Source organism: Equus asinus, chromosome 28 (assembly GCF_041296235.1).
Source record: "Equus asinus isolate D_3611 breed Donkey chromosome 28, EquAss-T2T_v2, whole genome shotgun sequence".
NCBI classification, from domain to species: domain Eukaryota; kingdom Metazoa; phylum Chordata; class Mammalia; order Perissodactyla; family Equidae; genus Equus; species Equus asinus.
Genome location: NC_091817.1, coordinates 49624556 through 49650560, shown reverse-complemented (window position 1 = coordinate 49650560; position 26005 = coordinate 49624556). Strand labels below are relative to the sequence as shown.

General features: G+C 51.8%; 1 protein-coding gene across 4 annotated transcripts in view; it reads right to left on the bottom strand.

The window, feature by feature from the left end:
- ZNF469 (zinc finger protein 469) overlaps window positions 1-26005 on the bottom strand; it is a 315902-nt gene that overhangs the window by 201307 nt on the left and 88590 nt on the right. For 3 of the 4 annotated variants that reach the window (XM_070500275.1, XM_070500271.1, XM_070500272.1), the window contains exon 2: window positions 1629-1867. The gene's annotated coding sequence lies outside the window, so the exon portion shown is untranslated. Of the gene's footprint in view, window positions 1-1628; window positions 1868-8038; window positions 8161-26005 lie in introns of all 4 variants that reach the window. The other variant, XM_070500273.1, reaches the window with a different exon arrangement.

Genomic DNA, 26005 nt, shown 5'->3' with positions numbered 1-26005 from the left:
TCGCTCACACACACACTCACGCACACTCACACACACTCACGTAGATGCTCTCACACGCTCGCTCAGCACACACACTCACGTAGATGCTCTCACACGCTCGCTCACACACACACTCACGCACACTCACACACACTCACGTAGATGCTCTCACACGCTCGCTCACACACACACTCACGCACACTCACACACACTCACGTAGATGCTCTCACACGCTCGCTCACGCACACACACTCACGCACACTCACACACACTCACGTAGATGCTCTCACACGCTTGCTCACGCACACACACTCACGTAGATGCTCTCACACGCTCGCTCACACACGCACTCACGCACACTCACACACACTCACGTAGATGCTCTCACATGCTCGCTCACACACACACTCACGCACACTCACACTCACGTAGATGCTCTCACATGCTCGCTCACACACACACTCACGCACACTCACACACACTCACGTAGATGCTCTCACACGCTCGCTCACGCACACACACTCACGTAGATGCTCTTCTCCGCCCTCCTCCCCACGGCCTATCATTAGGATTTTTCCATATAACGCTGCACATTTTTTCTGAGATGCTCTCTTTTTTCCACTCCGTGGCACGGCCGCACGCCGAGTCCTGCCACTGTAACCAGACACGCCCTCGGAAAGGCCTGCGGACACCGTGTCCCTGACTGACGGGTCGCTCCAGGGCCTGTCTCTGGTGGGCTGGCAGCGCGGGGACCTCCCTCCCTGGAACCCCCAGCCAGGCCCGCACTCGGCCCCTGTCAGGCAAGTGGTGCCCCTTCCTCTGCGTGCAGCCCATGGGAAGCCCGCCCGCTCCTGCCGTGTCTGTGACGACTGCCTTGACCAGTCTCTCAGCTCGGGGGTAGCGCCTGGCACCCTGCCTGGACCCCACGCAAGCTCCTGGGTGGATGAGCAAGTGGACGCCCCACGGGGCACCATCCTCCCTCTCTGTCTGGCCTGGGGAGGCCCTCTTCTGGGCGGGCAGGAAGGATGTCCCCATCTCTGCTAGTGAGGCCTGGGCAAGGGACACACCTGCCATGACCCAGTTGACCTCATCACCCCATTACACCCCAGCCTTGGTGTGCCCAGCACCTCGGGGCTCCCCTCCCCACCCGAGTCCAAGATGGGAGGAGAGGGGAGCGTATGAAAGAGGAGGTTGCAGGCATGAGGCTGGGAGGAAGGAAGCAATGACATGGCCCCTCTGCCTGTGTCCCCGCCCAGGCCTGCCCAGCGAGTAGGGCCCCGCCAGGGAGCTGACTGCAAAGCCCTGCTTCCTGGTCCCAGCTCAGCCACCCTCTTGCTGTGTGGCCTCGTCAATTCCCTCAACCTCTCTGAGACTGTCTCCTCATCATCACTGAAACAGAGCTGCCGTTTTCTCCCTAGGATGAGATCAGGACTAAAGGAACGCGTGCACGAGAAGAGCCATGGACAGGCCACGGACAGGCTACGGACGGGGTGCGCAGACATGCCGTCTCATCACGGCGGGGGCCCTGGGGTTCGCTGGGGAGACATGAACGGAAAGGACGCTGCCTCCATCCAGCGAGCAGCGCATCCCTGAGACTGACCCACACGGCGCCTGTGCTGGCAGCAACGGTAACAGAACAAGCAACTCACCGCTGAGGCGTCACATGGCCCCCACGTCCTGACACAATCCGTGTGGCTTGCTAATACCGGCCCTTGGCACGGCAATCTCGGGGTCAGGAAAGGACAGCCTGGCCTGGGCGCGCGGAGGTGCATCGTGGGGCCATCACTTCTCCATGTGGCTGCGTGTCGAGGGAGCTCTTCCTTCCAGCCTCAGGGTCCTGTGGACAGGCCTCTTGTTCTCCAGAAGGAGCTTGGCTCCCTTCAGACACCTGTGTGGGGAAATAGCAGCTTCTTTAGTTTTATTTTATCGTGTTTCAAATGTAGAAAAATAAACATCACTCTTTCCATTTGAAACAAAATGATCTGCATTACAAATGGTCGGGCAAACAGGGAAAACAGTAAAAACGTCCAAACCGGCATCCGTCCGTCCGTCAGACATTCATTCAACAAAGATTCTTTGGGCCCAGTGTGGAGCTCCAGGTTGGGTCACAAGAAGACAGATGAGATTTGCACACTCATGCAGCCTGTGTTCAGGGGAGGAAACAGACGGCCGAGAGGGACAGAGAAAGACGGAACTGTACAGAGTGAGACTAGTGCTGCAGACAGAGGAAATGGGGGATTAGAAGTGACCAGAAAGGGGATCCGCTCGCAGGGCTCTGCGTGTGCTTCCTTCAGTCTCCCCCGTGTACTGTTCACTTATTCACTCAGCAAACGCGTAGTGAATGTTTCCTGTGCACCAGGCGCCGCAGCATCGTCCCCGGGTACACGTCCTTCTTCAGAGTTCTCCACTCGACAGTGTGTTGGGAGCTTTCCTCCATGTTTGTGACCCATTTCTAACCATGGTCTTAGGGGCTGCATGGCATTCCGGAGGCAAACATCCCCAGTGTACTCTGCCTCCCCCGCTAGTGGACGCCCAGGTCGTCTCCGGTCCGTCCCTCTTATAAACACTGCGGCCGTGAGCGTCTTCACACTGAAGGTTGTCCCCTGCGTGGGTGAGGTTTATGCAATTGGTTTTGAGCCTCCTTCACGAGTCAATATGAGTACCCGGGTGTGCACTGAAATGTCCCATGTCGGATGCCGCGTGGAGGACCCGGCCCTTCCAAGAGGAGCCTCTGATACAGGCTGTGGGCCATGGGCGGGCCCAGGAGGCAATCCCGTGAGTTTGCAGCCAGTACGGAAGAAGAAACAGAACAGGAAGTATCACCGTGCATCACACAAAACAAGGACGAGTATTGTGGGAAGTTGAATTTCAACCATGGAGGGGTGTGTGCATGTGCGTGTGTGCGTTTCAGAGTCAAGATGAAAAGTGCATTCCCTGCGGTGGATCTCAGTCAAAAAAATATGAAAGCATGATCTAGTGCGTTGAATGTTGAACCCCCAAATGATGTGGCTGTGCCCCAGAACCTGTGACTGTGACCTTACTTGGAACAAGGGTCTTCGCAGGTGTGTTACTGAGATGGGATTGGCCTGGATTGGGGGGCCCTAAATTCACTGTTCTTCTAAGGGAAGGAAGGGGAAAGCTCACACAGAGAAGCCCTGCGACAATGGAAGCAGAGATGGGGGGACACACCCAGACGCCAGTAAATGCCTCGATACCCTAGAAGCTGCAGGGCAGGCAGGAAGGGTCCTCCCTCAGGGTCCCACGAGGAACCGGCCCTGCCCACACCTGAACTTCAGACTCCTGGCCTCCAGAGCTGTGGGCAGCTAAACTTCTGGGTTTTTAGCCCCCGGTTTGTGGTCAGCCATAGGAGACAAACACCTGGGCTCTCAGGCGGCACGTGCTGAGATGCGGCAGGCTGGACCGTGGCTCCCAGCTGGGGCAGAGAGCCGGCAAGTCCTTGGTGCTGCACAGTCTGAGGGACCGTGCAGAGGGCCTCCCTTCCCTCCAGAGACTGCCATGGTGCAGCTCCTTTGCAGCACCCTGTACCCTGGCCCCACAACCTCATCAGGGAAGAATACTCATGTGATTAGTGAGGCCTTTGCTGGCCTGGAGAGGAGAGCCAGCAGCCAGCATGTGATAACAGTCCACGGAGAGTGTTTATGAGTGACAAAGCATTTCCTCTTATGTCATCTCGCTGGAGCCCTTGCCGCCGTGGGAAGCTGGTTTTATAGCTTCCAGGATGAGAAAACCGAGGCCAGAAAGAGACGGCATCCTGGGGCTGAGCCAAGCCTGGCCTGCACCAGCCCCAAGCCCTCAGTTCTCTCCTGTGGTCCCGCTTTATCAATAATGTACAAAATGGCTCTAGGCCAGTGTCACTGGCTGGAGGTCCTGGGTGCCCGATCCACAGCACTGAGCAGGCACTTGCACTCAGCAAGAGGTGCTGACTTGAATGACATCCCAAATGGATGCTGTCACCTCCCCTCCCAGGCCACACAGGGACCAGTGCCTGGCACAGGCTGGGTGCAGGCAGGGCTAGTTGGTGACCGGGTGGACAAGCAAGGAACCCTGGGCAAAGTGTGTGGGAGTCAGTGTTTCGGGCTCAAGGGAGCAAGTAGCAAGCAGGAGCCAGATCTGAGCAAGCTTTAGAGATGGAAAGCAGGCAAGAGCAGAGTCGGGAGGCAGGCCAGGAAAGATTCCCAGGGCTCTTCAAGGGTGCTCGTAGCCATGGCCCACCAAGGGCTGTGCCATGCAGGGGTCAGAACTCAGGCCCTGGAACCCACAGACCGGGGATCCAATGCTGGCCCTGCTGCTTTAAGAAAGGTGACCAGGGCAGCAGTGTGGCCCCCACCTCATCTTCCCCGTCCGTGAAATGGGATCATAGTGCTAAGTACTTCGTGGCTCTTACAAGGATTAAATGAGATGAATCACATGAATCAGTGAGCTCCAGGGGCTCTGTGAGCTGAATGGGAACACCCAGTTCTCCAGAGTGCCCGCATGGGTTTCCTCCTTAAGTTCCTCCGCCTGGCTGCCATTTGCCTCAACGCACTTCAGTGGGATGAGGAAGAGGCTGGCATCGCTCCCATACGGGGGAAGTCTGGCCTTCACTATGCTCGCTCCCCAACACGGGTTCCCAGGCCGTGTTGGCAAAGCTGGGACCTCATGGTTCTCCAGTTTGAAGCACTGCTCCAGGTTCTGCAGCACCGTGGGGTGACATCTGGCCCATGGGGCAGGTCTGCTCCTGGTCCTGCTGAAGGATGCATACTTCAGAGGGAGCCCAGAGAGCCGCCTGCTTCAGAATCCCAAAGTGGGCTCCGAGTGGGACTGAGGGTCAGCACAAGGCCACGCTCTTGCTGGGAACAACCGGGAAATTCTACAGGACACAGAAATGTCTGTTGGAAGGTGTCAGGAGCAGCTGAGGTAATGTGAACGGGAGAAGGACTCTGAGGAGGGGAGGACCGTTTCCCCTTAGGGAGTTGAGCTAACTCCAGTAGCTCCTTCTTTTTCTGGGGGCATCTCCTGATTGTAGGCACTAGTGGGAGGCTGAGAATCCCCGTGGCGTTGTACCAGAGGCCACTGCTGGGGGACAGAGAGTCAGTGGAGCTCCGGATGGAGACCAGGGGGTCTGAAGGACCTGGCCAGTTTTCCCCTCAGGTCATGTGGTGAGTTCTGGGGTTTTGTGGAAATGGGACATACGGAAAGTCATGGAGAAGCAGAGTCATGGCACAGTTTAGACGCTAGGACCCACCAAAGGGAAGGGCCCCAAAGAGCACATCGGGCTCTGAACTGAAAACCCTAAAGGCACAGAGGTCAGCTAGAGGGAGACTGAGCCTGCCAGGCCTGCAAACCCCCAGACTCAGCAGAGTCCCTGCTGGATGGACAGCATCCCGCGGAGGGAAGGGTAGACCCGCTCGGAGCAAGGAGCGCCGGCGGAGCCTCGGCAGTGTGCTTTGTCCACAGTGTTCAGACTCCACCAAAAATTACTTGTCAAGACAAGAGACGGACCACATGACCAAAACCAAGAAAAAACACAGATCTTAGAAACAGACCCAGAAGTGATCCAGATATCAGAGTTAGAGGGCAAAGACTTTAAAAATCACCATGCTGACTAAGTCCAAGAAAATAGAGGGAAAGATGGAGAAATTCACCAGAGAGCATTTGGGAATTGAAGAAAAAATACAATATCTGAACAGCAAGAACATGGATGAGACAAAGCAGAAGACAGACGGGTAACCCGGAAGGCAGTGAGTAGAACACAGCCAAACTGAAGAAAAAGAAAAGACTAAGGCAAAATATAGAAAAAAAATGTTGGGGAGAGTGAGTCATGGTTGGAAGTTCACGTGCTGTAACTCGAGTCTCAGAGAGGAGGGAAAGGGGGACAGAGGAGCAATATTTGAAAAGGTAATGGAAGAACCCAACCCCCCCAAACCCACAGAGCCAGAAGCAGGATGACTACGGAGAAAGCCACGCGTCAGCGCCTCATATGAAGACTGCCTGAGGCGAAGACAAATCTTAGGCGCCACCGAGAAAAGACACCCCCTTCAGAGGGACAGCAGTGAGTCTGACAGCCAGCTTCTCAGCAGGAGTGATGGAAGGCACTGGATGATGGATGCGTGCGAGGCAACGGGTCCACACCTGTGCGGGGCGGAGACGGCATCCGCCAGCCTGAGCGCCATCCCCACTCAAATTATCCTTCCAAAACGCGGGTGGAACAAAGGCACGTTCAGGGAAGTAAAGACTGAGACACTTGTCGCCAGAAAACACGCTCCAAAGGAAATTCTAAAGAGAGTTCTTCAGACAAAAGGCAAATAACCCCAGAGAAAAACATGGAATTGCAGGAAGGAATAGAAAGCGACAGAAAGAGTAAATATATGAATAAGTACGCATGAATATTTCCCAGACGTTGGCTGCACAAAGCAAGGACTGGAGTGCGTTGTGGGGTGCAAAGTCTACGCGGAGTTAAAACGCATGACCATAAAAGTACAAAAAGAGAGTGTTTAGAGAGTTAAGTTATTCTGTTTCTAGCATGGTCAGGGAGTGGCAAAGGTAATGATCCGTATCAAATTGTAATCCATACACGGGCCTGTTGCAGTCTCTAGGAGAGCCACTGAAAGACTAGTAAAAGTTAATAGAGGGAAATAATGGAATAATGAAAAAATTTTATTGATCCAAAAACAGGCAAGGCATGAGAGAAAGGGGAATATAAAAGAGATGAGTCCAATAGAAAGAACATTATGGTGGCTATAAATCTAAATATTTCCGTAATTCACTAAATGCAAATAGTCCTCCAACTTAATGACCAAGTTTGTTAGAGATGAGGTAAAATATAAACACCAAAACCCATCTATGTGTTGATTACAATAGACATTCTTTGATTATAAGGAAAAATAAAAATACAGAATGAAAAATCTTGCAAACAGTAGAGTACTGGGGAGAGCTAGAGAAAGCTAGTGTAGCTACCCTAATATTGCACCAATGAAGCTTTAGAGCAGGAGCAGGACCAGGACACCGAGGGACATTTCCTTATGATAAAATGGTTAACCCACCAGAAAAATACTGAAATCCTAGGACTGACGCCAACAGAACTAAACAGAGAGGTAGAGAAATGTGCAACCACCGTAGGGGCACTAACACACTCGTTCAGGACATGGAGAGTGGTCTGGCTCCTCTCATTTGGAAACTTTAACTTCTAAAATTCTAAGGAAAACATGGCTGCAGCCTTCACGGGGAGCATCCTCTTCATCTGAAGTCCTCACTGCAGCCGGCTGCAGACGGGGCGGTCACAGAGAACACCCCAGCACGCTCCTGTCAACAGGCGATCAATGAACCCTTTTGGAGGGAACACAGCCTCTTTATGGAGCGGGCTAGTTCTGAGTGGACACACGCTCCCTTGTACTCAATTCCTGCGCCCAAACTCTTTGCTCTTTTCATTCAAAAGTAACCTCAACACTTCCCTGGGGTTACTCATTTCAAGGCACGAACGGCTCCCTAGTGAAAGGGTGTGGGGCAGGGGCTGGGACTTCCCAGCAGCCATGACGATAGTGGTCACTTCAATCTGAATCTTTCTAACATCCTGTAAACATCATGCAGAGTGACAAGAGTCAAACCACACAAATTCCACGCCCTCAACATGTCTACGTGACAAAGAATACTAAAAATTTAAAATTACCTGAAGGTAGAAAAATAAACACTAATTTTAAGCAGAGCTATTTTTTTTTGAGCTCCCACTGCAGAAAGCTGGGTGGGAGCAGCAAGAGTGTGGAAAAGCTGCTTGGAAAATAGAAGCAGAGACTGAGCTAAGAGCATGCCAGAAAGAGAAGGTCCATCATAAATGTGAAAATACCAGAAAAAGGGTCCCAGCAAATCCCAGCACCGATGACGAGAAAGGCTCTTAGATGTGCACATGGGGTTGGAGGAGGAGGGCTCAGAAAGGCAAGTTCTGAGGAGAAGGGCAGGGCGCCCTTTGGAGACGGCCTGGCGATGAGCAGAAATCAGGAGAGAAATTTAGGATCTCACGGAACGTGAAAACACGAAGAGTCTATGAGCCTTTCTCCACACTCACCTCAAAAGCTCTTTGCTCTCCTGACAGAAGAGCACTCATGAACTCAAATCTTGTAAGGCACCCCAGCTTGCCAACCCTGTCTGTAAAATGCGGGTACGTAAGCATTCTTCATCTGTCAAAAGCTGTTATAAAAAGCAAACAGGATATGAGAATCAAAGCATTTCAGGTGATTGAAAATTATGCCCCCCCCCAATCAAAATGAAGCAGAAGGAAACAGGAACATGACACACAAAACTAAATTAAATATTCTCAAGCAAGCATTTGAGTGTGTGAAAATCACCTTGAGGTGTAAATCCAAAAACTAAGAACAGAAATGGACACACACAAATCCAAGAAGAAATGAAGTAAACATTGATCGAACTCCAGAAAGAAATAGAAGAAAAAGACCAAAATCACATCACAAATGAAGACTAAATTAAAAGGTACCCAAACGAGAACAAATTTGAATGAAAAAATAATGTCATTGAAGAAGAGCAGAAAATCAACTGAGGGAATAAAAATGAGATAAAATCATAAAGCAAAAAGTGCCAGAGAAAAAGAGTTTGCACTAGAAGAAGGTGAGGAGACCAGCTGCGTGTACTTGGAATCCCTGGAAAGAAAGACAAGGAGGCAACAGGACCTTCGGAAATGGAAGAGCGGCCCCCACAGCCTGAACCCACTAGGGACCTGGGGAAATTCACATGGAACAGCGACGCTGAGCCATATCTCAGCAAAACTATTAGACACTAAAGATCAGGAAAAAATCCTCAAAGATGTAGGAAAGATCCTCAGGTCCTCCAGACAGAAATATCAAGTACCTTGAAAAGGCTAAATAAAAGAGTAAATGAGACTAGCAGCATATGAAGCCAGATGACTGAAATTCCATGCACAGCGATGGAGATTAACCCCTGAGAGACACGCTCCCCCACAGATAACGTAAACATCAGACAAAAGAGAAAGCCATCCCTGAGGGAAGTGGCGAGCATCCCAAAAACAGACAGAAAATGGAATGTGTCTGCACACGGAGGAGGGAATGACGCTGGATAAGTTTCCATTTTTATGGTATTCTTGTCTTAGGGCAAGACCACACCCATGCTGACATTCTGATAGAAGACACACAGACCTACTGGGTCGAAAAAGCAAAGGACAGCATTTGTAGAGATCAGAGAGCTGGAGGGAAGCGGGAAATCCAGGGAAAGATAAATACAGAGGAAGAGAAACCAAAATTCTGCATATAAACTCTGCCTAAATCCCTGTCTGATGCATGCGTGCGTCTGTTCAGCTAAGCAAATTGCCTGATAGGACAGACACACAAAAAAATCAATACACATCAGGGGGACATTACAGAATCCAAAAGCTATACAGTGTTATATTATATTAGTCACATTTTGAATATTTAAAAAATTTAAAATACAGATCACAATGGAATTAAACTAGAAATCAATAACAGAAATATAACTTGGAAATCCCCAAATATGTGGAGATTAAACAACACACTTCTAAATAACATATGGGTCAAAGAAGAAATCTCAAAAGAAATTTAAAAATATTTTGAACTAAATGAAAACGAAAACACAACTTATCAAAATTTGTTGGATGTAGCAAAAGAACTGCTTAGAGGAAGGTTTATACAATTGAAGGCATATACTAGAGAGGAAGAAAGATCTAAAATCAATAATCTATAATTCCACCTTAGGAAACTAGAAAAAGAAGCGCAAATAAAATCCAAAGTAAGCAGAAGAAAGAAATAATAAGAATTAGAGTAGAAATCAATGAAATTGAAAACAGGGAGTTAATAGAGGAAATCAGCAAACCAAAAGCTGGTTCTTTGAAAAGATCAACGAAATCCATAGGCCTGTAGCCAAAGGAACCAAGAAAAAAAGGAGAGGACGCAAATTCCTAATATCAGAAATGAGTCACACAGATCCAACGGAAAGTGAAAGCATAATAAAGGAATACTATGAACTATGCCCACAAATTTGATAACCTAGATGAAATGGACCAATTCCTTGAAAGACACAAGTGCCAAAACTCACACAAGAAGAAACAGATGATATTAATAGGCTTCTATCTATTAAAGAAATTGAATCAGTAATTAATAACCTTCTAAAACAGCACGCGGCTCAGATGGGTTCACTGGTGAATTCCACCAAACATTTAAGGAAGAAATTATACCAATCCTCACAATCTCTTTCAGTGGGTAGAAACAGAGAATACTTCCTAACTAATTTTATGAGGCCAGCATCGCTCTAATACCAAACCAGACAAAGACATTACGAGAAGATAAGTCTCTCATGAACATGGATACAAAAACCTGCTGACAAAATATTAGCAAACTGAGTCCAATATCGTATTAAAAGAATTATACACCATGACCATGTGGGATTTATCACAGGTATGCAAGGCTGGTTCAACATTTGAAAATCAATTAATATAATCCATCACATCAATAGGCCAAAAAAGAAAAAAATACATGATCATATCAGTAGATGCAGAAGAAGAATTTGACAAAATCCAACACCTGTTCATGGTAAAAACTCTCAGTAAACTAGGAATAGAGAGGAACTTTCTCAACTTCATAAAGACTGCCAATAGAGTCTACAGCTAACATCCTACTCAGTGGTGAGAAACTTGCAGCTTTCCCACTAAGATCAGGAACAAGTCAAGGATGTTGCCTCTCGCCACTCCTTTTCAACGTCGTACTGGAAGTTCTAGTTAATCCGATAAGACAAGAAAAGGAAATAAAAGGTATACAGATTTGGAAGGAAGACATAAAACTGTGTTCACAGATGACATAATAATCTATTTAGAAAATCCAAAAGAATTGACCAAAAAGCTCCTAGAATCAATAAGCGATTACAGCAGGTTGCAGGATACAAGGTTAATACGTAAGAGTCAATCACTTTCCTACATAACAACAACAAACAGGTGGAATTTGAAGTTAAAATGCAACACCATTTACACAAGCAGCCCCAAAATTAAATACTTAGGTATAAATCTAAGAAAACATGTACAAGATCTATATGAGGGAAACTACAAAACCGATGAACAAAATCAAAGAGGATCTAAATAAATGGAAGAACATTCCATGTTCATGGATAGAAGACTCAGTGCTGTCAAGAGGTCAGTTCGGCCCAACTTGATCCACAGATTCAATGCAATCCCGATCAAAACCCCAGCAACTTATTTTATGGTTTTCAACATGATGATTCTAAAGTTTATATGGAGAGGCAAGAGATTCCGGAATGGCCAACACAATGTTAAGAAGAACAAAGTTCAAGACAGCGTGGTGCTGGCAAGAGAATAAACAAATAGATAACAGAACAGAACAGAGAGCCCAGAAGCAGATCCCCATAAACACAGTCAACTGATCTTTGACAGAGGAGCAAAGGCGACACAATGGAGCACAGACAGTCTCCTCAACAAACGGTGCTGGAGCGACTGGACATCCACATGGAAAACAGCGAACCTAGACACAGACTGCACACCCTTCCCCAAAATTAACTCCAAATGGACCATCGACCTAAATGTCAAATACAAAACTATAAAACTAGAAGATGACACAGGAGAAAAGCTAGATGATCTTTTAGATCCAACAGCAAAGACACAATGCATGAAAGAAATAATGATAAGCTGGACTTCATCAAAATTAAAAACTTCTGCCCTGTGAAAGATAATGCCGATAGAATGAGAAGACAAGCTCAGACTGGGAGAAAACATCTGTAAAAGACACGTCTGATAAAGGATTGTTATTCAAAATATACAAATCTCAACAATAAGAAAACAAACAACGGGATTTAAAAATGGACCAAAGACCTTAACAGACACCTCATCAAAGAAGGTACACAGATGGTAAGTGAGCGTATGAAAAGATGCTCCACATCATATGTCATCAGGAAAATACAAATCAAAACAATAGTAAGACACCACTACACACCTACTGGAATGGCCCCAATCTAGAACACCGACAACACCAAATGCTGGCGAGGATGTGGAGCATAGGCGCTCTCCGTTGCTGGAGGGAGTACAAAATGGTACAGCTGCTTGTGGAAGACAGTTTGGCAGTTTCTTACAAAAGTAAACCTATTCTTACCATATAATTCGGCAACTGTGCTCCTTGGTATTTACCCAAAGGCATTGAAAACTGATGTGCAACAGAAAAACCTGCACACAGATGTTTACAGCAGTTTTACTGATAATTGCCAAAACTTGGGGAAGCCATCACAATGCCCTTCAGTAGGTGGGTGGATAAATGAACTGTGTACATCCAAACAACAGAATATTATTCAGTGCTAAAAAGAAATGAGCTGTCAAGCCATGAAAAGACGCGGAGGAATCTTAAATACATATCACTAAGTGAAAGAAGCCTATCTGAAAAGTCTACACACTGTGTGATTCCAACTATAGAACATCCTAGAAAAGCCAAAACTATGGAGACAGTAAGAGAATGAGTGGTTGCCAGGGCTGGGGGGCAAGAATGGCAGGCAGAGCACACAGGAATTTTAGGGCCGTGAAAACAGTCTGTTGATACTGTAACGGTGAATACACGTCATCACACCCTTGTCCAAACCCATAGAAGGAACGCCACCAGGAGGAACCCTAACGTCCACTATGGACTTTGGGTGACGGTGATGTGTCAAGGTAGGTTCATCCGTGGTCACAAAGGTAGCATCTGGCGAGTGATGTTGACGATGGGGGGGGGCTGTGTGTGTGGGGGGGCAGGTGGTGGAGAGGAAATCTCGGTACCTCTCCCTCAGTTCTGCTGTGAACCTTAAGCTGCTCTGAAAACATCTATCAGCCAAGAGAGCAACAAAAGTAACGAAAAGGAGAACAACTTCTCTACAGTTAAAAAAACCCCACTGTAATGAAATTCCAAAGGCAAATGACAAATTGGGAAAAATATATATAATATATATATAAAATATGGAGATATCCCTAATATAAAGAGAACTATTGAAAATTGAGGGAGGGAAAGACCAAAGACCAATAGAAAAGTAAGCAGAGACATGAAGAGATAATTCACCAAAAATATGTAAAAATGGCCTTTAGACATATGAAAAGTTGTTCGACATCATTCACAACAGGAATGCACGTCACAGCTGCCCTGTGATGTGATGCCTCACTTCAGATGGCAACAATTTAAAAGCACTGTTGGCAACACATCGTGTTGGCAAGGCTTTGGGGAAACGGCGCTTTCATACTCTGCTGGCAGGAATACAGATTGGTGTGAGCCTCATGGAGGCAGGGTCGGTGGCAGGGTCAGTGCCATCCTGTACACTACATGTGTGCTCACCTCTGTCGCAGTAACCTCACTGCTAGATACACCCCCAACGTAGGGAAAGTCCATGTGCACAAGATTATTCATTGCAACATTGTTTGTAACTGCAAACTGTGGGCAGCAACCTAAGTGCCCCTAGACAGGACAGGGTGAATGAACTGGGGCACACCCACACCATGAAGTACTATGCAGCTGTGGAAAAGGACTCATACAGAGGAATTTCCAGGATATGTTGTTAAGTGAAAAAACATGCAAAGGCTACCTGTAGTATACCATCTTCTGGGTAAAAGGAAGGGAAAATAAGAAAAAAAAAATATATGCTTATTTTTGCAAAAAGAACACAGGAAGAGTAAACCAGAAACCAATGAGACTGTTTCTCTGCAGAAAGCGAATGACATCTAGGTGGAAGACATGGACTAAAGCGTGACAGTTCTCTGAATATACTTGTGTGGAGTTTTGTGGGACCCATGTTACTATTTCACATACTCGGAAAGAAAAAGATGGGGGAGGTGTGACACTCACCGGATTACAGATAAACAAAAGAACCAACTGCATTTCAAACGAATACCCCTGGGGAGGGAAACACTCCCCCAAGTACATTCCGAACAGTATTTGATTAAAGACAAAAAGAAATGTCAGAAATACTAAACTCTGGTTCACAGATTTGTTTTCCACCGTGGTGTGGGTCAGCACTTCTGAAACTACTTTCTGTTTACTCTAGGATTGAGCAAATACGTAATATACCGAGGTTAATGGCAGCCGGGTTTCTCCCTGGTGGAGGTGGGGGTTAGAAGTGTGGATGCGAGAAAGCAAGAATGAACCCCCGGGGGTTTGGGGTGGGAGCTGGAGGTGTCGGCGTGAACGCCTGGTAGCATCCATATGTGTGTGCACCAAGATTAGGCACAGAGATGTGTGTTGTCTTTTCTCTTCCTTCCCCCTGCCCCCCATATTTCCTCCCTCCATTCACTGAGGACTCCTCGAAGCGGTGGCGTGCCAGTGCCACAAGCACTCCTCACCCCGGATTGTGGTTTTGGGAGCGCGTTCGTCAGTAGAAGGAGGCTTCTTGGAAAAAATGCCAGACTGCAGGGCTGTGGCAGAGAGAGCACAAGATGAGCTGGAATAGCTTTCTTTTCTTTTGGCCAGAAAGTAAGGAAGTGCTCAAAGAATGATGGGGACCTGTCAGAAGGACACGGAAATCAGTTGGAAGGTGTCCCACTGGCCAGATCTGGGACAATTTGGGCATCGAAACACATAATGATAGCAATGGATTAGAACTCATTAAATAAAAGAAAAGTCCATGAGGCCATACTATTCGAAATATATAAATGAAAACATAAATAAATGGGGGACAAAGGAACCCTCTGCCCCAGAGCAGATGCTCGCTGTCTGCGGAGCAGAAATGGTAGAATTGGAAAAGCATAATTTAGTAACCATGACATTTGATGAAGTACAAGACATCTATATATTCCCAAAGCATCTCATACAATACTGATTAATCACTGTGGTAGGATAAATAATGGACCCCAAAGACATGTCCACACCCTAATGTCTGGAAGCTGTGACTGTGACATTCTGTGGGAAAAAGGTCTTGGCAGATGAGATTAAGTTAACGATCTTGAGATGAAGAGGGGACCTGGGTTCCCCAGGTGGGCCCTACCTGCAGTCACCTGCACCCTTACAGGAAGGCAGCAGAGGAAGACTCCAGACAGAAGAGGAGAGGCCATCTGACCGCAGAGACAGATGGAGGGGTGCGGCCAGGGCCCAGGGATGCCTGGAGCCCTCAGGAGCAGAAGAGGCAGGAAGGACCCTCCCCTGGAGCCCCCGGAGGGAGCACAGCCCTGCCCACACCCTGACCGGATGTTCTACTTCTGGCTTCCAGAATGTGAGACAGTAAGTTTTCATCGTTTTAAGCCCCACTAGTCTGTGCGCTCGGTTACAGCAGCCGCAGGAACCTCATACAACCAGCCACTTTCCAGGGAGAAACCTGGGGGCCCCTTAACCAGGTGGTCAGTTATCACAGCGAGGGGCCCACTGGCCTCACGTGCCTCTGGCGGGGACACACCGAGGAGTGCAGCCTCTGTTCCATGCAGCTCCCCCCGCGGACGCCCAGCTGGACTCTCAGCTCCAGGAGGCACCTGAGGGCATCACAGCAGACAGCCGGCTTGCACCCTCTAGGTGTGAGGACAGAGGCAGACCGAGGTTAAAGGAGACGAAGGAGTCACGACAAATTCATGCAACATGGGCCTCTGGGCTGGACCCTGGCTACGACCTTGTCGGGACAATACGCAGAATCTGAATGAGATCTCTAGGCCTGATGACAGGAGCGGATTAATGCTTATTTCCCAATTTCAAAAGCCAAACGGTGCTTGTGGGACAGACCACTCTTGTTCTTAGGAAACACACCCAAACTATTTGGGGGTGAAAATAAATTAAACAAATGAAAAGCCCTGGGGGGGCCCCTCCCTGCCACCTGTCCTGCTTCCTCTGGGTCATGCGTCTGCTCAGCTGGGCTCAGGACAATCTGACAGTGCCCCTTCCTCGGAGCAGCAGAGGTTCGGCACCCCTACCTCCCTCCGGGGCCGGGGCAAGGACAGCGGTGGCCTTCTGTCCAGCAGGTGCTGACTTTTCCTCCCCTAGCTGAGCTTGCATGTTCAAAACACAGCAAGGACCAGAGCCGGTCACGGATGCTGCGGATGCCGCAGCACTGGGGAGAGCGAGCCCTGTCTCCTCTGGAATTGTGTGTGGTGCTCTGTGCTGCCAGGGGGCTCCTTAAAGATCCTGAAACCTGTGGGGCGAGGCAGTGGCCCCTGCCCTAACCTGCCGCACCGTCCCTCAGTCTAAGGGGACCCTCATCATGGGGCCAGGCCCTCCCTCCGTCCAGGACCCTCCACGGCCCCCCAGTCCTCCGTTCCTCCTTGGAACATTCCCGAGACGTGGCCTCCCAGCTGACTTTCCTTGGTTTTCAGGACTTCTTTCCAGAGCCGTGTTAAATCCATCATTTTTTCTGGCCTGCGCACGTCCTGAGACACGTCACTCTTCTCCCCTACTTTCCTCTTTTCGTCCCTAACACTCGTTACCACGACAGTAGGCTCTGTGATGGGAGACATCCCTCGTCTGTGCTTGGGGCTCTCCTGTGTTGTCTGCGGGGCCAGCTCTGGGGGTTTTCTTTGCTTGTGCAAACTTTGTGGAGAATTCTAGCATAATTCCAAGATCTTCTCTCCCACCTCAGGACTGCCACGTTGGCGCTCAGCCCATTAAACTGGATGCTAAGGAAAAGACTGTGAGGTCAATGTGAGGCTTTTGATGACGGTTGAGTACAGGACCAGAATCCTGACAGACAGGGCCCTCTCTAGACGCAGCCCCAGTAGGGAACTCCACCTGGAAGTGGACTCCCGAGCCTGGCTGTCCGGTGCTCCTACCGCCTCCCTCCGCAGTCCTGTCCCTGGGGGGTGGCCAGCATCTCTTCCAGAAAACAGGAAGATAAGCAGGGGTTCATAAGAAGCTGACTTTCTATAGGGAAATGTCTGCACTGCGGTTTGAGGTTATGTCTTCAGATACTACTTTCCTCATTCACCATTTATTTTCTTAAAATAATCAGCTCCCATAGATTCTTGTGGCAAAGAGGTTCCAGTAACGTCTGGGGTGAAACTGGGGTGCTGGGAGGGCTGCAGACTTTCAGCAAGGACGGCTCAGGAAAGAAAGGCGGAACGTTCCAGTGATATACGGCAGGTCTCTGCTCCCTCAATGATGCCTTTGACTGTGCGCCACTGCTTTTCACATTAGAAAGGAGAACTGGCACACGCCGAGGTTTCTACTGGATGCCTCAGCTCCCCGCTCGCCAACTTCCTAGACGCTTGGAGCTGGGCTGCCAGCACCCAAGTTGGAACTCCAACTTAACTCCATAGCAAGCTACTCCATTTTCCATGTCGGGCTGGATCCAGGTCTCCAGAGGGACAGGGAAAAGCTGCAAAATTCTCCAGGAAAAATACAACCGGCGCCCCACCCTCCGATCCGTAGCTTCCAGAAGGCCGAGTTAAATCAGCAGGACGGTAGCAGAGACGGCTGTAACCTCCCGAAAGGGCCCGACCACCCTCTGTCTGCACCCTGTGCCCGATTTCCTTGTTAAAAGGCGCTCCTGTGTTCTCACCAACGTGGTTTTCAACCGTATTTATCAGTATCTCTTCCTCTTGTCTGTTAGAGAAAATCCTACAGAAGCTTGAAGCTGAACATCTTGTCTCTCTTCTCCACCCACTACCTCTGGACAGTTTTCCACGATGAGGAAGAGGCAGGCCCAGCATCGCCAAGCAAGCGGCCTGGAGGAACCGTGTGAAACCGACTGGCTGGGGCTTTGCGGAGCCACACCCGGTGCAGGTGCACACGAGTCCACTCTGCTCTGGTTCCCAGAACTCCAATCACTTCTAGCCACTCTGTGGGATTTATGATGCACTTCCTAAAAAGATTCTTCTCATTTCAAAATTCATGCTTGTTATAGGTTGAATTATGCCCCTCCACCATATATGTTGAAGTTCTAACGCCCAGTACCTGTGAATGTGACCTTATTTGAAAATAGGGTCTCTGTAGATGTGATTAAGTCATGATGAGGTCATTAGGGCGGGCCCAAACCCAATGACTGGTGCCTTTATAAGAAGAGGGAGCCCTGGAGATGGAGAGGTACACAGAGACAGAGAGGAGAGGCCATGAAAAGATGGAGCAGAGATGGAGGGATGCGGCCACAAGCTAAGGAACACCTGGAGCCCCCAGGAGCTGGAAGAGGCAGGAGGGACCTCCCCTGGAGCCTCCGGAGGGAGCACGGCCCTTCTGACACCTGGATTTCGGACCTCTGGCCTCTAGAACTGTGAAAGGATAAACTTCTGTTGTTTGAAAAGCCCCTGGTTGCGGTCATTTGTTATGGTGGCCCCAGGACACTGGCACAAGGACTTGTCGGTCGGGCTGCTGTAGGGATGGGAGAGACGATGTGGGCGAGACGCTAAGGCAGCCCCTGAACAGCAGGCACACTGATGGATGGGGAGGGTCCTGGCATGGAGGTGGGATAGTGACCCAAGGCTGTGGTCCTGAGGACCCCCTTCCTCCCGGTCCTGGTCTCAGCAACGTCCAAGGCTGCAGCCTGTGGGGCTGGGACTCCTGCCTCCCCGGGAGCTGCGCACCCTCTGCTCGAGCCCCTGAGGACACGCTGTTCCCTACCCAGCTCTCCCTTGTGCCACTTCTCCCTCTCGACTGGACTCACAGCGCAAACCTCGTCCCCCTGATGGTGTTACGGTAAAGGGGACACTTACCGCAGTGTGCTGGACTCTAAGGGGCTCATAGGCGCAGACCCTCTCATGCTGGAAGCCCACCCTGGAGGGCCGTTCTCTCACCTGGGCCGCCGGACCGCACCCCAGAGCCCTTCAGAAGCCTCGCCACTGCCCTTGTTCCCCTCCGCGCCCCCAGGCGCTAGCCCAGCTTGATGCTCGGGGAGGTGTGTTGGGGGGGGTGGAGTGAGAAGAGGGGTCAGGAGTGATGCAGGCGCCTCAGGCCCGACTGGGAAGTGTGGACTCCGCCACATTTTCCAAAGTTCCGTGCAGCCCATCCTGCGCCCGAAGCCTCAAGTTCCGAGGGAAGATGAACCTGGGTTAGAGGCGCTGTCCTGCCAGAGCAAACGCCTGTGCGGTGTCTGTTCCGTCGGGGACGAGGGTGAGGAAGTGGAAGATGACACGTCATCGGCACCAGACTTGTCCTGGGATGCAGCCTCCACGCGACTAGAGACGCTGGCATCCAGCTCCCGGGCACAGTCGGCTGACTGCAGGAACATGCCAGCTGTCGGCCAGGCTCCCAGGACAGGCAACATGGCCCACCCAGAGGAGCCCCCATGCTAACATGTGCAGCTGGACCGCCCGGGCCTTGCACAAAGCACCCTGATCCCCAAACTTGGGGCCGCACTCCCTCCCGCGGCCTGGGCAGGCTGGGGGCCCCCTCTCAGCTCCTTTCCTCCAGTGAGACTCGGGCTGTGGGCGCAGCCCATACCTTCCCATGTAGCCGTAACTTGAGGGGTGTGTGGAACGTGATTATGTTCACTCTCATAACCGAATAACGCAACAGCCAGCACGCAGCATCGGTCGTGAGGTCTCAGGGACCCGGCCACAGCTGGGAAACCAACTGGGATGCCATTCTCTGTGCTAAGCATCGTCCTGCTGGGGCCAGTGGGATACCAATCTCCCTGGGAGGGGCAGTGCAGAAGCCACTGAATCTGTAGCCTGGCAGAGTGGCCTCCTCCTGGAAGGAGAAAGGATGAGGAGGAGATGCCCCAGCCTAAACGCGAGTGGGAGTGGGGGAGAGAGCCTGCGGGCAGGCTGCCATGTGCAGTCAAGAGCACAGATGACAGGGCAGCGGGATGGGCTCAGAGGGAGTCCCCTCGACCAACAGCTGGCACTTCTGGGAAACTCGTATCCTTTCCAAGCCTCAGGTTTTTATCAGTATAATGTGGGACTAATGCAAATGGCAACAAGAGCTGACCCTCGACGAGCCAGCCAGGAGCCAAGCACCGCTCCAGGCACCTCTGTGGGACCCTCTGAGGCAGGTACAGTTCCTGCCCCCACTGCCTACCCCAGGGGTTGCAAACTGTAGCCCACGGCCTATGTATGTGCTGTCCGTAAACCAAGATTGGTTTTCAAACCTTTGTTTTTAAAGGGTTTTGTGTGTATACACACAAATAATGCTTTGCAAAGAATAAGCACAATAACACATTTACCATCTGGCCCTTTACAGAAAATGGTTTGCCAACCCCTGGTCCAAATGGGTAAACTGAGGCACAGAATGGACCAGTGGCTGGTTCTAGGTCACAAGGCTAGGGAGAAGTGTGCTGCTCAGTGGTGACAATGATGGCTTCTGGAGTCGGGGGATCCATGGTACACAGTGGACCTCATCTTTCCCTGTAGCACGGAAGTGCCCCTGTCCCTGCCCGAGTAACAGTGTGCTTGCAAAGAAAGTTGTGAGCTCGGACAGCCCGGCCACGTCACTACACACACAGGGGACCCATGCAGGCAGGTCGGAGGTCCCCAAGGCCAGAGCCACCTGTCCCCTCTCCTGCAGCTGGAGCAGCCAGGCATGGCTTCAGGAACACGAGGAGCGTGAGTGAGGGCATTTGCAGGAGAGCGACAGGAGCCACCGTTGTCACAGCAGTCGGGAGTCCCCTATGGCCCTCAGACCTGGAAACACGTCTTCTTGCTTAGAATTCTTCTACAAAGTCACCTCTGATGTCTTTCCTCTTCTGGTGGCTTTATCAGTGAGACCATACAGAGGAAACAGCTGCTGGTCACTTGTCCAGGCTGTCCTCACCTATGTGGCTGTGACATCCAGCCAGGGGCCATGCAGACAGAAAGCAGCAGTGCAGATCAGAGCAGAGCAGTTGCCAGCATCTGGAAAACACTGTCCTCATGTCGTGGACTGTCTGTCTAGGCACGGTGAGCTGTCAGTCGGTCTTTCTGCTTTGGCTCAGCTAGGGCAGCAGAGCGGCCCCGGGGCTGTGGGACATACTCTCTTCTTGCACTGGCCTTCAGCGCTGGGTGACAGAGGGCCGGTCTCGTCCCGTCTGCAGTTCCTCGGTCTGCTGTCTGGAATGTGTTTGCTGGGCGATGATTTCTCAGCTCTGCCAGTCTCTGAGGGAAGGCTTCCAGCCACGCACAGGAGGCAGTTCCTGGACCCGAGTGTGTCCCTCCTCTTGGGCTGCCTTTAAGAACTGGGCCTGTGCCGGCTCTGTCTCTGCCTCCTGCTTCAACTGCTGGCTCCTGCTTAGTCTAACCGCTTCCCAGATGCTACCTCCTCTGGGAAGCCCGCCAGGGTTTGGTGGTGCCATTGCTGCCTGCACACTCCCCATTATTGCTCCCTCACTGAGTGTCCTCATGGAGGTGGTAACACCTTCCCTCGCCTGCTTGACTGTCCCCACTACCTGGGGATGGGACCTAGAGGCCTCAGTGAAATGCGTTGGTGACTGGAGGCAGGCGTGAGAAACCTTGTGGTGCGCCATCTTGGACTCAGCCCACTGGAGAAGCCCACTGGGAACCCCCAGAGTCTCAGCCTTTTGGTTTCTCCACCAAAGAAAGAGGAGGACTCAGAGAGCTCGCTTTGGGCGGTCAAGTACAAGCATGTGGACCTACCTTGGCCTCCCCACCTTCATGGACCCCAGGTGGCCACTCCGCTCCTCGCCATTCCCCGTCCCTGGCTGCTGAGCGTCTCAGGAGTCGAGTGAGGTAATGCAGGACAAACAGGATAATCGGAGGTTTACTAAGGCCCCGTGGGCATGCTCCGTCCCTCCTTGGGCACCTTGCTTGAGGTCACCGTCGCTTCCCAGACACCTTAAACCAGGGCTGTTTGTGGAAAGCAGAAGCCTTGAAATTCGATGCAGCTTTGCTGAGAAAATCCGTGGGTGGTCCGGGCCGGCTGGCTCCTGAGAAAAAGTGATGGGATGTTCACCAAAGAATGTCCAAGGAGAGGGTGGCTCAGGGCGCCTCTCTTCAGCAATAGTTGGCGCAGAAACTGGAGACGGCCTCTCAGATCCGCATACTCTCAGCATCCTCGGAGGCCGAGCCTCGGGGGGGTTGCTTTCCCTCTGGCCCCTCCCGCCACAAAGACGAGGGCATCGTGGGGCCGGCGGATTCCACTCTCGTCCATCAGACCCTGGCCCGGGGTCGGCTGGAGTTTTCCTCTGAAAACGCCCTTTTCATAACTGAAAGTTCTCATCTTTCTCTGGCAAGCTCCACTGTTCACTCTCACGTGGTCCTATTGTCCCGGGGCTGTCAGATGCCAGGAGGCCAGGGGAAGCCTTGGAGACAAGCTCACAGACACAGAGCTTCCCAGGTGGGCCGGGCCAGCGCCCTGGGAGGTGCCCTGGTGCCACCATGCCTCTGGGGCTGGGAGGTGACCCGGGAGAGGAGACTCCCTAAACCATGAACCCACAGGTGCATGCGACGGGGGACTTGGCCCCGGGCCCTCGCTGTGGCCTGCGGACCCCCTGTCTGTAGGACCAGCAGGTGCACAGCACCTGACAGGTTGTCCTTGGAAAACACCTGCAGCCCCTCAGGGAACCAGCAAAGCCCTCCACGTGCCGTCTGTGGTCCCTGACCCGGGAAATTGGAGAGGGAATCCCGGGAGGTATTTTGAGGGAGGCAGAGGGTTGAGGCATCAGGCCATGGCCCACTGCAAATTCTTGTGTGCCCCAAAATGCACTAAGGGGAGCCCTGTCAGAGCCTTGGCCAACACAGGTCACCGAGAGAACACCAGGAGGCAGCAATGGTCCTTCCAACCAGGACGAGCGCTGGTGCTGTTGAACATGGGGGCTCGTACCCTGGCCGCTTGCTGGGCCGCCGGAGCAAATATGTACTGAACCTAAGCCACACGGGCTCGTCACTGTCGCACTGGTGCTTCTCGACACCCTCGAGAAGCCAGACAATGATTACGCCTAGTTCTAGTGGACTTGACGAGGTCTCAGGATTTCGGCCCACAGAACCACAGATCACCCAAGCCGGAACTCAAACCCAGATTTCACAGTCCCGATGCCCAGGTGATCAACAACCCGTTCTGCTCGTCACCAATCCATCAAGAAACCCGTCAGCCCACTGGCAGAATACACACAGGCTCCAGCCACTTCCTACCTCCTCCACCACCCCCTCCTGTCCCCAAGCCACCGCCGTCTGGACCTGCACTGTCCACCACGGTCACTGCTAGCCACAGGTGGCTATTTAAATTCAAAGTTCTTAGGATTAAATAAAATTTAAAATTTAGTTCCTTGGTTTCATGAAGCACGTTTCAAGTAACAGACAGCCACACATAGCTAGTGGCGATCATATTAGTGCAGATGTGGATCATTTCGGCCACAGCAGAGTTCTCCTGAAGGCTGCGGTCTGGACCAGTGCAGTAGCCCCAAGCTGCTCTCACTCCTTCTGCCCTGGAGCCCCATCCCCAGCCTCCTCTGCCGGCAGCCAGAGCGAGCCTTTGAAGATGTAAGTTAGAGGTCCACGGGGCTCGGTCACCTCCTTCAGGCTTCTGCTCCAATGTCACCCACCAGAGAGACTCCCCCGCCCTCTCCGTCTCAAATAGGATTCTCAGCCTCAGTTCTAAACCTTTAAGTGGCTTTTTCTTTGGGGCACGTGCTGAGGAGTCCATGCATTTATTGTCCATCTCACCCGCTCACTGTCGTTTCCACAATGGCCTCTGATGTCTGTTCCATCCCCAGAACTCAGGACACAGCAGGGGCTCATTAAGTAATTTTTGAATGAATCAATAAACCAGCTTATCTAGTTTCGATGGGCATTATGGTTTTAAAATATGTCCCCAACTTTTTGACAGTCCTCCCTCCAAAAAGTAGAGCCTGGGCTGGCCCCGTGGCTGAGTGGTTAAGTTCGTGCACTCCGCTGCAGGCGGCCCAGTCTTTCGTTGGTTCAAATCCTGGGCGCGGACATGACACTGCTCATCAAACCATGCTGAGGCAGCGTCCCACATGCCACAACTAGAAGGACCCACAACGAAGAATATACAACTATGTACCGGGGGGCTTTGGGGAGAAAAAGGAAAAAAATAAAATCTTTAAAAAAAAAAAAAAGTGGAGTCTCATTCCCCTCCCCTTGAGTGTGGGCTAGGCTTCCTGACTCACTGTTAATGGACGGAAGGTTGTGGACTGACTGTGTGATGTACAAGACGAGGTACAAGACACTGCAGGCTCCACCTTGCCCTCCTGGTTGGCTTGCTTGGGGGACAGCCACGTGGTGGGTGACTGAGGCCTCCTGCCAGCGGCCAGCACGAGTTCTCCAGGCACGGGTGTGGAGGAGCCCACAGCAGGCCTCCAGCGGACCGCAGCCCGAGCTGACATTTTGACGGAGAGATGGTGAAGCCAGCACCACCCCACTCAGCCGCTCTCAGGTTCCTGGCCCACGGAGATTGTGTGAGGTGGTAAACGTGGACCGCGTTCAGCAGCTGTGTTTGGGGGTATTTGTTATGCAGCAGTGGGTAACTAACACCACAGGAAAGGGTTTTCTCTGAAACACAAACCTGGTCTCCTCATCCCCAGACTTCGATCCCCACGCCTTTGGGAAAGACGTCACTTCCCTCTGTGCATTTAACCGTGCGTATCACACGCTGACTGTGTCCCTGCTGTGTATCGGCACTGAGAGGAGAAAGATGAAGGAGCTAGGTAGGTGGGCGGCCCAGTATGAGGAGGCTGTCCCTGCCAGTTTCCGTCCCCGTGGCCAGAGAGCTCCTTCCCCGCCTCTGTACCGGGAGGCAGGAGTCCCGGGGGCAGAGCTGCGGTCTGGGCTGCCTTCTCCTCCCGTCTCCCACACGTGCTTCCTCACACTTCTGCCCCTCTACGGGGGCCAGGAGCGCAGCTCTCCCCACAAGGACGGTTCCTCCAAAGGCCTCAAGAGAGGGAGCAGCCAGCCCCCTAGATGCGACGGCCTCGGTGACTCGGTAGGCCAAGACCAGTAAATCACAGCAAAATGGGCGGCAGCCACAGGTTCCGAAGATGGCCAGTGGCAGGAACCAACGGACGAATTATGACCGGCTGAACAAGACGTTCCTGCTCTGAGAACCCAACCCGGGCACGACCCAGACGAGAGGGAACTGGCTTTTCAAGAGCAAGTTGTCCGTTCCAAGACGCCTCGCTAGAGGCACAGGCTGTGCTTATCGCCCTCAAAGAGCGGGCAGGAGGAAGCTCGGCCCGGAGGCCGTGTGGACTCTTGGGAGGCCTCAGGCGGAGGGACGGAACCACACACAAGTCCTGCACCTGCTCTTCCTACTGCGTGGCCTCAGGCCACTGGCTGCTCTCTCTGAGCCTCACTTTCCTGTCGACAACAAGCAGGTGACATCTTGGTACCAAGGCCATCATGAGGACCAGGAGGACAGCAAGGGCGAGACACCCCTCTGGCCCTGGTCCACGGCAGATGGCTGCTAAACGCCATCCCTTCCCCTGTGGCATCTTCCCAGCTCCTCTCAGTGGTTAACTCTCAGTGGACTCTGTTCCACCACATCCTCCTCCTCCTACTGCTCGGGGCCTCGTGAGTCGAGCCCATGCTTGGCGGACCCCCAGACTCCCCAGTTCTGGCACTGGTGGGCCAGGGAGAGCTCAGCCAGGCTGGGCCCTCACCTCATAGGAATCATAAGCCCCGTCCCATTCAGGGAGAGCCTCTTACCTGATCCAGGCACCCTCCCTTGGTGCCCTCCTCCCACCGTGCGGGCTGCCCACAGGCAGCAGATCCCACCCCGGGCCAGCCCCTCTGAGCCGACGCTGATGAGGCTGGGTGCCGACCAGACGACTCAAGGCTGAGATCAGAGCCCTGAGCTTCGGAGCACAACTTCACATCGTCGCTGTCACTCAGGGCGAGCCACACCCCTCTCTGGGCCTCAGTTTCCCCACAAACTGGAAGGGCAGGGCTGGCCTTGGAGGCTCGGAGGTTCCAAATGCAGCTGGGCAGGGGGAGGTGGGTCAGAGCACGGATGTCAAGTGAAAGCAGAGCCCTGCTCGTGCGGCCCGAGATGGGGAGAGGCCCGTGGACGCCGCCTGCTCTGGGCAGGACCGTTCTAGTCTCTTGAGTCGGTCGTCAAGGGACTGGTTGTCTGGCCATCAAATCATCCTCAGTGCTCTCTTTGGCGCTCTATCCCATCTTCCCAAACCCACAGAGGAAGTCCTCGGCCAGTTTCACAGGATATAAATCACTCCGGACGAG